We start from the raw sequence: 12800 nt of genomic DNA on the forward strand, positions 1-12800 counted from the left end.
CCCAATGATTAAAGGGACTAAACTGAAAAGAAAATGAATGAAAGAATGAATTTTTTTATATATAATTTTTTTAAGTATATTTATATTCCTAAAGGGTCTTCCCTTTGACATCTTGATGGAATATATAGAAAATATACTTTATAAATATACATTTATATATTAAAAAGAAATTAGATCTAAAGTAAATTATCTGCTGGTGCTTTCAGTATGACTTTACATGTCAGGTAAGATGGAAATCAAACTCATTACAAACTTAAAACTGAATAGACCATAAGTACCTTTTTTCATGGTCATCTGACATGAAAACTGCTCTTTTAAAGTAAAACTACTACTTTAAGGAAAAACAAATGCCTTCTATCTTTAAGCCAAATTAAATGAAACAGTTTGAAACCAGAAATAGAAACAAAGTTTTCCACAAGCAATATAAAAATGAACTTGAAATGAAACACACAGAAGTTTCACTATATTTAGTGTGGCTTGAACGCATTTGCGCTGATGCACTGTAAATCATTTTGGGTTCCACACAATTACTTTGAGTTGTACCAACACAAATTGATTAAGTTTACTTAATTGTTTTTACAAATTTAGGTGGATTGAACAAAACAACTAAATTAATTAAATTTTGTGAATGCTATTAAGTTGACTCAGATCATTTTAAATGAGTAGTTTGAACAAGCAGCTAAAAAAATGTTTTTGAGTGTGATCTGTCAGCTCTTTTCCACAAAAATACACAACAAAGATAACGTCAATGACATACAGCACATTTGTACCCATTCTGTGCTCCATGTATGCTCTTGCAGGACACTGTACTCTATATGCATGAGCTTTTGTATATCAAATCCATCAGCGGTATCATGATATACAGCTAATACAGATACTCCAGGAGCGGATCCCAAGAGCTCCTCTGCTTTGATCCATTAGTTGTGGCGCATCAACTGGTGGCCACAAATTTTCTCAAGATGTCAAAGAGAAGACCAGTGGGAATATAAATATACTGTGGATGGAAGCCGCAGGATATATAGTTAGGTAAAGATTGGGCTTCTGGTATATTTGGATGCAGTCAGGTGACTGATGACTTCATCTTACTGAGATAACCTGAATCTCCAGGATGAATCATATCTGGAGCGATAAATCAGAAGTAATGCAGTTTAAGTGCTGTTGAGTGAGATTTGAAGTTTGGATGAGCTCTTCATGATGAGAGATCAATTAAAGCCCTGCAGTTTCTCTGAAAGATGTCATGTGTTATAGATGGAGCGTATGTGAAATCCATTTAGAGACGAGACCTTTAGGCTTTGTCATTTTTGGGGTCAATGACAAATGAAAAGGTCAGGGATAAGAAGGATGGGGGGAGGCATCTTTGATTTTTGAAACTTGTGTTGTGAAGAGTTATTTATTCCTTTCAAATGTTTTCCAAATCATGTTTAACAGAATAAGGAAATTTTGACATAATTTCCTATATATTATCTTCATGGGGAAAGTCTTGAATTGAATTGAATTGAATTGAATTGAATTGAATTGAATTGAATTGAATTGAATTGAATTGAATTGAATTGAATTGAATTGAACTGATTTAAATTGTATTGAATTGAATTGAACTGATTTAAATTGTATTGAATTGAATTGAATTGAATTGAATTGAATTGAACTGATTTAAATTGTATTAAATTGAATTGAACTGAACTGATTTAAATTGTATTAAATTGAATTGAACTGAACTGATTTAAATTGTATTAAATTGAATTGAATTGAATTTATTTAATTTAATTGAATCGAATTTCAGATTTTAGACAAACTGTACAAAAAAACAAGTATACCATGCATTCTAATATAAAACCGTTATATATAAAGTCGTTTATAAAGCACGATAAAGCCCTGGGCTTGTTTCCACTGTGGTCCTCGCTTTAAAAAAAACAAACAAAGTATGGCTGCAAAGTACAGTTAATGCATAAAACAAACAGTACCTCCACATTTTAAAACCGGAACAAAATCATTCACATTCAAAAACAAAAATCATCATCCACCATGAAAACTTTTAGCATTAAACAAACAATCGAACATCTTTTGATCACTTTTCTTGAACCTCCTTAGTTTTGGTGCTCGGTTCCACATGATTGCACTAGTGTAAAAACACATACATTTCCCCACTACTAAATTTAAATAAACAAATAATAAATTCCCAACCCTTAGTACTATGTGAATGCTGTTGCCTCACCATTTGAAAACAGTTCACCAAAAAATTGTTCCATTCCCATTTTTAAAAACCACACTTTATTATTAACAGTTAACATGCCTAATTCTTAAAAAAATAAATAAAAAATAAAATGAACTCTTTGTGCAAATATGCTTTAGGATGATTTTTTTTTTTTTTTATAATTTATTTTGTCCCTTTTGCAATTTCCTTCATACCATCTAAGCAGCTACTATACCAAAATGAAGTAATTATTTCTTTTAGGCTGAAGAAACATTTTTATATAATTTACAAGAGCACTATAAATTAATGATTACAATAGTGCTGTAGTTGTACAGCACATTTGTAATTATTAATTTACAGTGTGCTTGTAAATTTTACAGTACTACTGGGTACCAAAATTATCAGTAATACTGTAAATTACAATCAGAATCAGAATCAGTTTTATTGCCAAGTGTGCTTCACACACACACAAGGAATTGGTTTTGGCTACAGAAGCTTCCAGTGTACATAAAGTGACAACATAAAATAAATATGAAAAAAGTAAAATAAAAATAAAAATGATGAACATTAAACAGATGCGGTTAGTGAAGAAACCTGGATGTTGAGTTGTATGAACAGATTGTTATAAATATACAGGTTATAAGGTGCTGTGTACAAGTGCGAATGTAGAAAGTATTGCATTGTATATTGATATAAGGTGCTGTGTACAAGTGCGTATGAGAAAGCATTGCACATATTTATTGCACAGTAGGGGAATATTTAACTGTTCATAAGGTAGACAGCCTGAGGAAAGAAACTTTTCCTGTGTCTGGCTGTTTTTGTGCTTGGTGCTCTGAAGCACCGACCAGCAGACAACAGTTCGAACAGGTAGTGTGCTGGGTGTGAGGCGTCCAGAGTGATTTTGCGAGCCCTTTTAGTCACTCTGGAAGAGTACAGTTCTTGAAGTGTAGGAAGGGTTGTGCCAGTGATTCGTTCAGTTAGAGTGTAGTTAAGCCTTTAAAGCCTTTAAATTGCACTTTAAGATGGATACTACTATTACTTGCACTTTAAGATAGATATTAAATCTTACATAATAACTAGTAACTATTATTTACTGTCACTGTAAAGACAAACAAAATTATTATGTTTAAAAATATGTTGAAAATTTTCTCTTCATTAAGCAGCATTTTTGGGAAATATTTGAAAAAGAATGAGAGCATCACGGTGGTGCAGTGGATAGAACGATCTCCTCACAGCAAGAAGGTCGCTGCTTCGAGCCCTAGCTGGTTCAGTTGGCATGTCTGTGTGGAGTTTGCATGTTCTCCCGTGTTCGCGTGGGTTTTCGTCCGGGTACTCTTGCTTCCCTCACAAGTCCAAAGACATGCGCTGTAGGTGTAAGTCTTACACTTCAATGCTATGTCCGACAGATCGCACTATTATTTTTTTCTTCTTCTTTTTCATTCTTTTATAACCTGCTTTAACACATTTTTATCTGTTTTTTAATCATTTTTATTATTTGTTTTTCTTTTTCTTGTATTTGTCTCTTTTATTCCCGTTTATGTAAAGCACTTTGAATTGACACTGTGTATGAAATGTGCTATATAAATAAACTTGTCTTGCCTTAAGTGAATTGGGTAGGCTAAATTGTCCGTAGAGTGTGTGTGTGTGAATGGAAGTGTATGGGTGTTTTCCAGAGATGGGTTGCAGCTGAAAGGGCATTAGCTGCGTAAAAACATATGCTGGATAAGTTGGTGGTTCATTCCACTATGGTGACCCCAGATTAATAAGGGACTAATCCGATTGATGTAAAAAAAATGATGATAATACATGATATAAAAATACCTCATCATGGTGTAGCAATTAATAACAACATTTCCTTACATTTTTAATCATGTTTGTTTTATTTATTTGTAATAATTCATGTTTTATTTAGTTATTTATTTATTTGTTGTGGCATTTTGAGATGATTTTTCAATATATATTAATATTAATTATATATATTAATTTATATATGTTTAATGTTTTGCTAAACAATCATGTCTCATTGTGTTCAAATGGAGAAAATTAATATATTATGGTAATATATAATGGTAATATATGTAATATATTATGGACCTCCGTTTAGTTTATGACCCCTAAAACATCATTATATCCCTTTAACTGCCTGCTCCACCAAATGGTTGACAATGTTTTGACTGTTTTAAATAACGACTGTTAAAGTCATTTAAAGCATGACTGTTTTTAATAAAAGTTTACACACAGAATTGTTGGTTTACAAGATAATCAAACAAGCATAATCCTGTTGCACTACTACACTTGATTTTGGTTGTAGTGTGAAAAAAAAACAAGTAAACATGTTAAATGAGAATCTGAACTCATGCGAGAATCCGAATGAGAATCCGAATCTCATGGCATGCTTCAAAAAATAAAGATGATTTACTATTCAAAAAGGTTTTATTTTGATTATGTTTTGAAATAAGTTAGTCTTACTCTTCATACTTTTATATTTTTCATGGTATATGTATTCATTCTGGTACTTTTACCATAATCTGACATATCTACAGGTATCATTTGGTAGAGGTTGATATTTTAGAAATTATGGGATGTGTGAAAAAAATGCATTGAGTTTGTTAATAAGGAGTTAAGAAATGCCATCCAAAATGTTTTTTTTTTCTTGGTGGGGCAGTTAAGAGTTAAAATGGTTTCATAAATAAATAGACGAGTCGTATCTCAATCATTTTAAGCATAAATTGCATTTCTAAAGACCTAGAAAAAAAACGATTGCCACATCACTGACCCCACTGCTGTAAACACGATTTCAGCATTTTTTAGAAAGCTGTTGCGCCGCAGTCAAAAAGCATGTTTACAGGACACTTATGTCCTGTAGAGACAGCAAAGTGACAAGAACTCCATCAGCTCCTCTGCAGCTCTGACTTCAGTGCCATGGCAGATGTGTGATGGCTTTAAAGAGTAAAAGAGAGAGAGTGCATGAACACATCTGCAATCATCTCCTAGGGTTATTTACCAGGAGACATGCCAGCTGGCCTTGTCAAAAAATAAAGAAATAAATAATTAAAAAAAACTTAACTGCAAGGTCAGCTAACAGGCACCTTGATGTAAGCAGAGCAGCATTTACATATAGAAAATCGTCCTTTAACTTTATCATTTCTTTGCATTATTATAAATTCAAGTTTTTTTCAATACTATTATTAAATTTGCTTTAAAGTTTGGTTTAGATTTAGCTTATTTTATTGATTGTTTGTCAGTTTAAATTTTCTTTCGTCAGCACATTTCTGTTTAGTTTTTATACATTTAGGAACATCTCGTCGACCAAAGTTCGATGTTTGGACAGTTTACATTAACTCTTGTTCAAACCTCTAGTAACAAATGTTAAATAATAGCTTAAACAAACTTTGAACTCAAAACCACATAAATGCAATTTGAATAAAAGTACAAAGACAAATAGAATTAAGACAAATTTCTAATTAATTCTGAAATCAACTATCATTTTTGCTAATCATTATTTTCATTTTTTTATTTGTTTAGTTTTTCATTGAATTTCATTGAGTTTTTTTTAGTTAACAAAATGCTTTTTGACCATAGTTTTAGTCTCAGTTTTACTTTGTTTATTAAAATCTATCCAAGCTCAGTGTTGATAGATGGAAACAAGCTACATTTTTAGTTTTAGTGGCCCATGTAGTTTCATGGCCCATGTTTTCCTCCCGCTTCGAATGTTATAAATCAATTGAATGGGTATTATCAGTGGTTATCAGCTGATAGATATGGGCCAGTAGGGGCCTTCTGCGCCTATATTCTCAGAAGGCTGTTATCATCCATCCACATGGTTAATCAGCTATACTAATAGAGAATACTCCAGATCCAGATCTGTTTTTACATTACTGTGACGGTTGAGTTTAGGGTTGGGGTAGGGGTAGACATTAATAAAATACAATTAATGGGAAATTTAATAAATAATATAAATAATTCTCGTGGTTAATCAGCTATACTAATAGAGAAGACTCCAGATCCAGTCCTGTTTTTACATTACTGTGACGGTTGGATTTAGGGTTAGGGTTGGGGTAGACGTTAATAAAATACAATTAATGGGAAATTTAATAAATAATATAAATCATTCTGGTTAACTTCCGGCCGCAGTCATATGTGATCTATAGCTGATTAACCATGTGGATGGATGATAACAGCCTTCTGAGGCTACAGGCACAGAAGGCCCCTACTGGCCAATATCTATCAGCTGATAACCACTGATAACGCCGATTCAATCGAGTGATAACATTCGAATCGGCTGTGTTTTCAACGGAGCAGCACTTTTCTTTTATGTCTCAGAATGAACCATACATGGTCTTTGTAAACTGACATTAAGAATCAGTTTTATTATTAATCTTATCTAAAATACTTACAGAGTTACATGTGTGCAGATTTTAGGAAAAGAGAACAGGGATATATTATGCAGATGTTTTGACAGACAAGACAAGACATATTTCTAGCTTCAACATTATATGTTATTTAGATATTCCTCTCTAAAAGAAAACAACAGTCAGCCTTATCCAAGGTGACACAACTTCAAATGAAGGACAGCAAAAATTAAACTTTGTTACAAATGTAATTCTGAAAGGATATGAAGCTATCTTCAATACGTGTTTTGGTAAAGCATACAAAGTTTGTACCAAAAAAGTCCAATTTTTGAACTGTCATCATGGCTGTATCAACAACGATGTCTTAATTAAAAATGCTGCTGTCATTTTTGTAATGTCATATATGACAGGGCATTTTCTGAAATCTGTATGCTTTGGCACAAAATGGCGCATTAAAAATTGACAATACAAATTAGAATCAGAAATAAAATAAAATCAAAAGTGAAATTAAATTAAATTAAATTAAATTAAATTAAATTAAATTAAATTAAATTAAATTAAATTAAATTAAATTAAATATAAAATAAGTGAAGTAAAATAAAATAAAATAAAAAATAAATAAAAATAAAATAAAATAAAATAAAATAAAATAAAATAAAATAAAATAGAATAAAATAAAATAAAATAAAATAAAATAAAATAAAATAAAATAAAAGTAATTAAAGTAAAGTAAAATAAAGTGAAATAAAATAAAATAAAATAAAATAAAATAAAATAAAATAAAATAAAATAAAATAAAATAAAATAAAATAAAATAAAATAAAAAATAAAATAAGTGAAGTAAAAAAAATAAATTAATAAAATAAAATAAAATAAAATAAAATAAAATAAAATAAAATAAAATAAAATAAAATAAAATTAAATAAAATTAAATTAAAGTAAAATAAAGTGAAATAAAATATAATAATATAAAATGAAATAAAATAAAATAATAAAATAAAGTAAAATAAAGCAAAATAAAATTAAATTAAATTAATAAATAAAATAAAATAAAAATGAAAACAAAAACACTAGTATCCAAAGTACCATGTTTGGTTCACGATTTACTTGAACAGCAGATGGGAGTGAATGACTTAAAGCAAATACTCAAGGAAGTGCAGTCCATATTTTCAACACCTCCAGACAGCACTTCTAGGGTGCTTCCACACGTAGAGTTTAGCTTAAAACTGGATGTGGTTCACACACACACTAAAAAAAGATGTGATTACATTCGAAGTAGGCATGACAGTTTGATGATTTACCTTGGATGTGAGCAAGACAGTATGTCATGTAAATGCACTGCAATCAGAGCAACAATGAGCAGCTTGCAATCAGCTTTTTCAGCATAAGAGCCAGTTTGCAAGTCATCATGCAATGCACATAAAGTAAACGCAAGTGTAGTTTACTTTGCTATGCATACTAGCACCAAATAAATAAATTCAAACCATTATATTCACCCCTATTTTGTTTTCTGCAATGCATTGTGCTGATGAATGCAAATGCGCTATGGTTCAATGGAATCAACCTGATATGATTCTGCAATCTCAAAAACTGCAAGGTACTCACATCTGAAAAACACATTTCTAATATGTACCAAACAATCAGTCCTACAAATTATGTTTTTATAACACTAGAAACCATACCTTTTGGCATGGACCAACCAATGTGCACGTATACTTATTTGTGCATCTCATGAAAACTGACTCTTTCCATAGATCTCAATCAAGATATCACCACATTTCCTTTTTCAATTGCCTCTAATTACCACTTCTCCAGTCTCAAGTCCAAGTGTCAAGTAGCCCTTTTTTATATTCGATGGCACAAGCAGGGTAGCATAGAATTAGGTGCTCTGTATTTGTATATCTAAAGCAAAGCCACTGTTTGGCAAGCAAAAACAAGTAAACAAGATCACAGGCTATTTCTTTGAATAGATGTCAGTAGAAGAAAGGCTTCACTGCATGTTCTCATGAGGGCTTCCCCCACAGTCCAAAGATCCAAAGACATGCGGCACAGATGAATTGAATGAAGTAAAATGGGAGAGTGTTGGGGGGGGGGGGTGCAAAGTGAGTGAAGGAAAGTGAGTGGCACAAACACCATAGGCTGACTACCACTAGTCATAATGGTTGCATGATTCATTTAAATACACTCATCAATTTTGCAATGTGAAACTCCTACATATGCAACAAGGTCAGCTGCAAAAAAAATTGACTGTGACAATGCTAATTCTTCTCTGCGTGTCTATTGTAAAATAGCTATTTTTATTTATTTATTTATTTACGGAACAGAATAAGCTTCTGTCTGTTCAATCTGTATGTAATTACATCCCTTTGCCATTTACACTCATGTAGTATTTTTTACACAACATTTTAGAATTTAACTGCTCCATGTCCAGACTGGCGTTTTATTGCATTTCAGGAAAATCATCTCCATCCGCTCAATACAACCTAAGACATGCTACATGACCTTTCACACATACTGTGAAAAGTGGGCACTGTGAACAGTGGAAAACATTTTCACACTCATGTGGGCATTCACACATTTGCAGGCTACCACTTGGGTAATGATCATATGAGTGGGGCTTGACAAATCAGGGAACAATATGAAATAGTCCAGAGGACCAGTTACACCTCCATTTTCAGGTCTGCATTTCAGTCTAGAGTCTACCTGAAATGCAACATCAGCGTTTTCAAACTGAAAATAGGGTCTTTAGCATTTTTAAAAGTCTCGTAATTATATAAAAATATTCTTTTTTTTTTTTTAGATGTTACTTTTAGTCTGTTAGTTTTAAGGATATATTTTAGCCAGTGTGGAAACTTTGTGTTGTGAAGATATAAAACAAATATAAACATGTAAAGCTTGCACTTTTTTTGTCATTTTCACCTAAATCGATCAACGATTAGTTTCACATCACCCCCTACTACATTTTCTCACCAAATCTCGACCAATTAAATACTCTCTAGCATCAGACATGCCACACCCCTTTAAGACACATTCATTTGATGCGCTTGAGCTCAACCGCTCTCACTGGCAGAGCTATGATAAACAAAGCGCTATCGCTAAGGGGAGGAGCTAGTCTATGTTCCACCCATCCAACATTCTTTTAGTTAAGATTACGTCAAACATAGAATAAAAAAATGCTTATTTCCAGGGACGATTCTAGGATTTTCAATTTAGGGGGGGCTCAAAAAGTTGTTTTTGTGGCGACACAGTGGCGCAGTACGTAGTGCTGTGGCCTCACAGCAAGAAGGTCGCTGGTTCGAGCCTCAGCTGGGTCGGTTGGCCTTTCTGTGTGGAGTTTGCATGTTCTCCATGCGTTCGTGTGGGTTTCCTCCGGTTTCCCCCACAGTCCAAAGACATGTGGTACAGGTGAATTGGGTAGGCTAAATTGTCTGTAGTGTATGAGTGTGTGTGGATGTTTCCCAGAGATAGGTTGCGGCTGGAAGGGGCATCCGCTGCGTAAAACAAATGCTGGATAAGTTGGTGGTTCATTCCGCTGTGGCGACCCCAGATTAATAAAGGGACTAAGCCGAAAAGAAAATGAATGAATGAAAACAACTGAATGTAGGTTAGGACGCTATACTATATACTAAACATTTATAGCAATAATGTTATTGCATAGATGGGTTTAACATTTGAGTACTGAATAAGCCAAAAACAAGTCTTCTTGTTCACACACACCTGTTTATTGTACAAACAAATTATTTTACTGTTTGCATTTGTAGTACAAACCTCAACTTTAAGCTCAAATTGACTATTCATATTAACAAAAGTATAAGGGTGGTCTATGGAGTAAATATGTGTGTGCTGTGATTCAAAAAACAAGCAAAACTGAAGCAGTTTGGGAGAAGGGGCAAAGCATTTTCTTTAAAGCCTAGTTACTGGTTTTGCATAGCAAATCTATTGATTACTTTATCATGGTCCAACAGCGTATCTTTCTTCTCTTTTAGTGTCAAAACTGTTATCTGTTTATTCTAACACAATCTGAGCTTTGTGGTGGAAACTGAAAGACAAAAAAAAAAGAAAAATATTTTATAGTGCAATGACTGTTATCTGTTGGGAACACACTAGTTCTGTGTGTGTGAGGTTGTTTATTTTCATCTGACTGCTGCTTTTTTAGAGACTTTCTCCCATGCGACATGAAAAAATGCCGTAAATCCATCTACAATATAAATACCAAATATAAAATCATGTTATATAGTAAAATTTTTTTTGTTTCCTAAATAAAACAGAAGGTTCTACATTAGTTCAAACCTTAAAATATATTTTTTCATTTGATTTCATATTGTTAGGCTATTCATTCAAACTCGTTAAGAATAGTTAACCATTGTTTTATTGTAATTGTCTAGATTTGCAATTTGCTACATATTTTTTTATATTATATAATTACTTATTTGTTTCTATTTCATGAAAATAACTTTGACACTTATCTGAATGAGAGGTAGTGCTGTCGCCTCACAGCAAGAAGGTCGCTGGTTCGAGCCTCGGCTGGGTCAGTTGGCGTTTCTGTGTGGAGTTTGCATGTTCTCCCTGTGTTCGCGTGGGTTTCCTCCGGGTGCTCTGGTTTCCCCCACAGTCCAAAGACATGCGGTATAGGTGAATTGGGTAGGCTAAATTGTCCGTAGTGTGTGTGTGAATAAGTGTGTGCGTGTTTCCCAGTGATGGATTGTGGATGGAAGGGCATCCGCTGCATAAAACAAATGCTGGATAAGTTGGCGGTTCATTCCGCTGTGGCGACCCCAGATTGATAAAAGGACTAAGCCGAAAAGAAAATGAATGAATGAATGAATGAGAGTGACTGACATTTAAAAACATAATCCCTCTAATGTTAATAAAATTATTTCACAGTCTGGGTCATTAATAATGAAAAAAAAAACACATTTTAATCCAAGTCAGTCACAAACAGTTCAAATGAGTGCACTGCACTGACTGTCTTTAATCATTTATATGCATTTATGTATGGTAATTAATACCACATAAACTGTAGTGGGCTATACTGAAAGTTCTTTTTTCAAATCAAAATGGCCACACCATGATCGTTTTAAATGGGGCTTTTAGCATAAAATTATGCTAAATCATGTCTTCATATTCGTTATAATAGGAGCTAAGTTCAGAGGAGTAAACAGTTGTGTGAAGACAGGTGAATGCTGTGAGAACTTAGCAGGGAGAAACCGATTACTCCCTCGTAACATTTTATAAACAATTCATAGCAACAGAAAAAACTGCACAGATGCAAATAATGGCGCAATCTACTGATAAACACACAGTACACACCTTGTTCTCTGTTTCTCTCTCTGCGCCGCCGCGATCTGCTGCCCCAATGGCTGATTGGGATGCGGAAAAAGACGGGGAGAAGTCTGCCGCCGTTTTCAGTATCAAATTAAAAGGGGACAGAGGCGATCTAGAATGCGTGAGCTGTAATAGTAAAATTTTTAGGGCTAAAGCCCCCTAAAAATGACCTAGCGACTCCCATGGTTATTTCAAACCTTAAATAGCTCTGATTTCACATGTCGAAGAAACCAGAGTATTGTGGGGTTAAGTTTCAGTTTAGTTTGCACCCATTCTGGGTTTTAAGTGCCATGAAGGTAGCTCAGCTGCTTCATAACATCATGGCAACAAAGTGTGATTAAAGTCAAGCTCTCGTGTTACCTAAAACCCAAGATTGGTGCAAACTAAACTGAAACTTAAAGAGCACCTATTTTACCCCTTTTTTAAGATTTAAGATAAGTTTTTGTGTCTCCAGGGTGTGTCTGTAAATTGTCAGCTCAAAACACCTATCAGATTATTTATTATACCTTTCAGAATATAGAAAATTTCTGCTCTAAACACAATGTATTTGTTTTTGTTGCCTGTGCCTTTAATGCTAGTTCTCCCTGCCCACCGTTCCCCCTGTCAGTGTTTATTATTATTATTATTATTATTATTATTATTATTATTATTATTATTATTATTATTATTATTATTATATATTTTTTAATGCTTTAAACAATACATTCATGACAATATAGTAAACAAAATAAGGCCAGGGTGATAGAAGAAAAAGAATAATAAATGCACAAAAATAAATAAAATAAACACAAAAAAAAGAGTATAAATAATTAAATAAAATTCTTTCAATCAAAAACCCAGCAGGACCTTTAGATTAATTAAAAATTTTGAAACTACAACACAAGTGGACAGTTTTAAGGGCCTTTCTATTAGCACTATGCTGAAAAGTGCAA

This window comes from Danio aesculapii, chromosome 3 (assembly GCF_903798145.1).
Source record: "Danio aesculapii chromosome 3, fDanAes4.1, whole genome shotgun sequence".
NCBI classification, from domain to species: domain Eukaryota; kingdom Metazoa; phylum Chordata; class Actinopteri; order Cypriniformes; family Danionidae; genus Danio; species Danio aesculapii.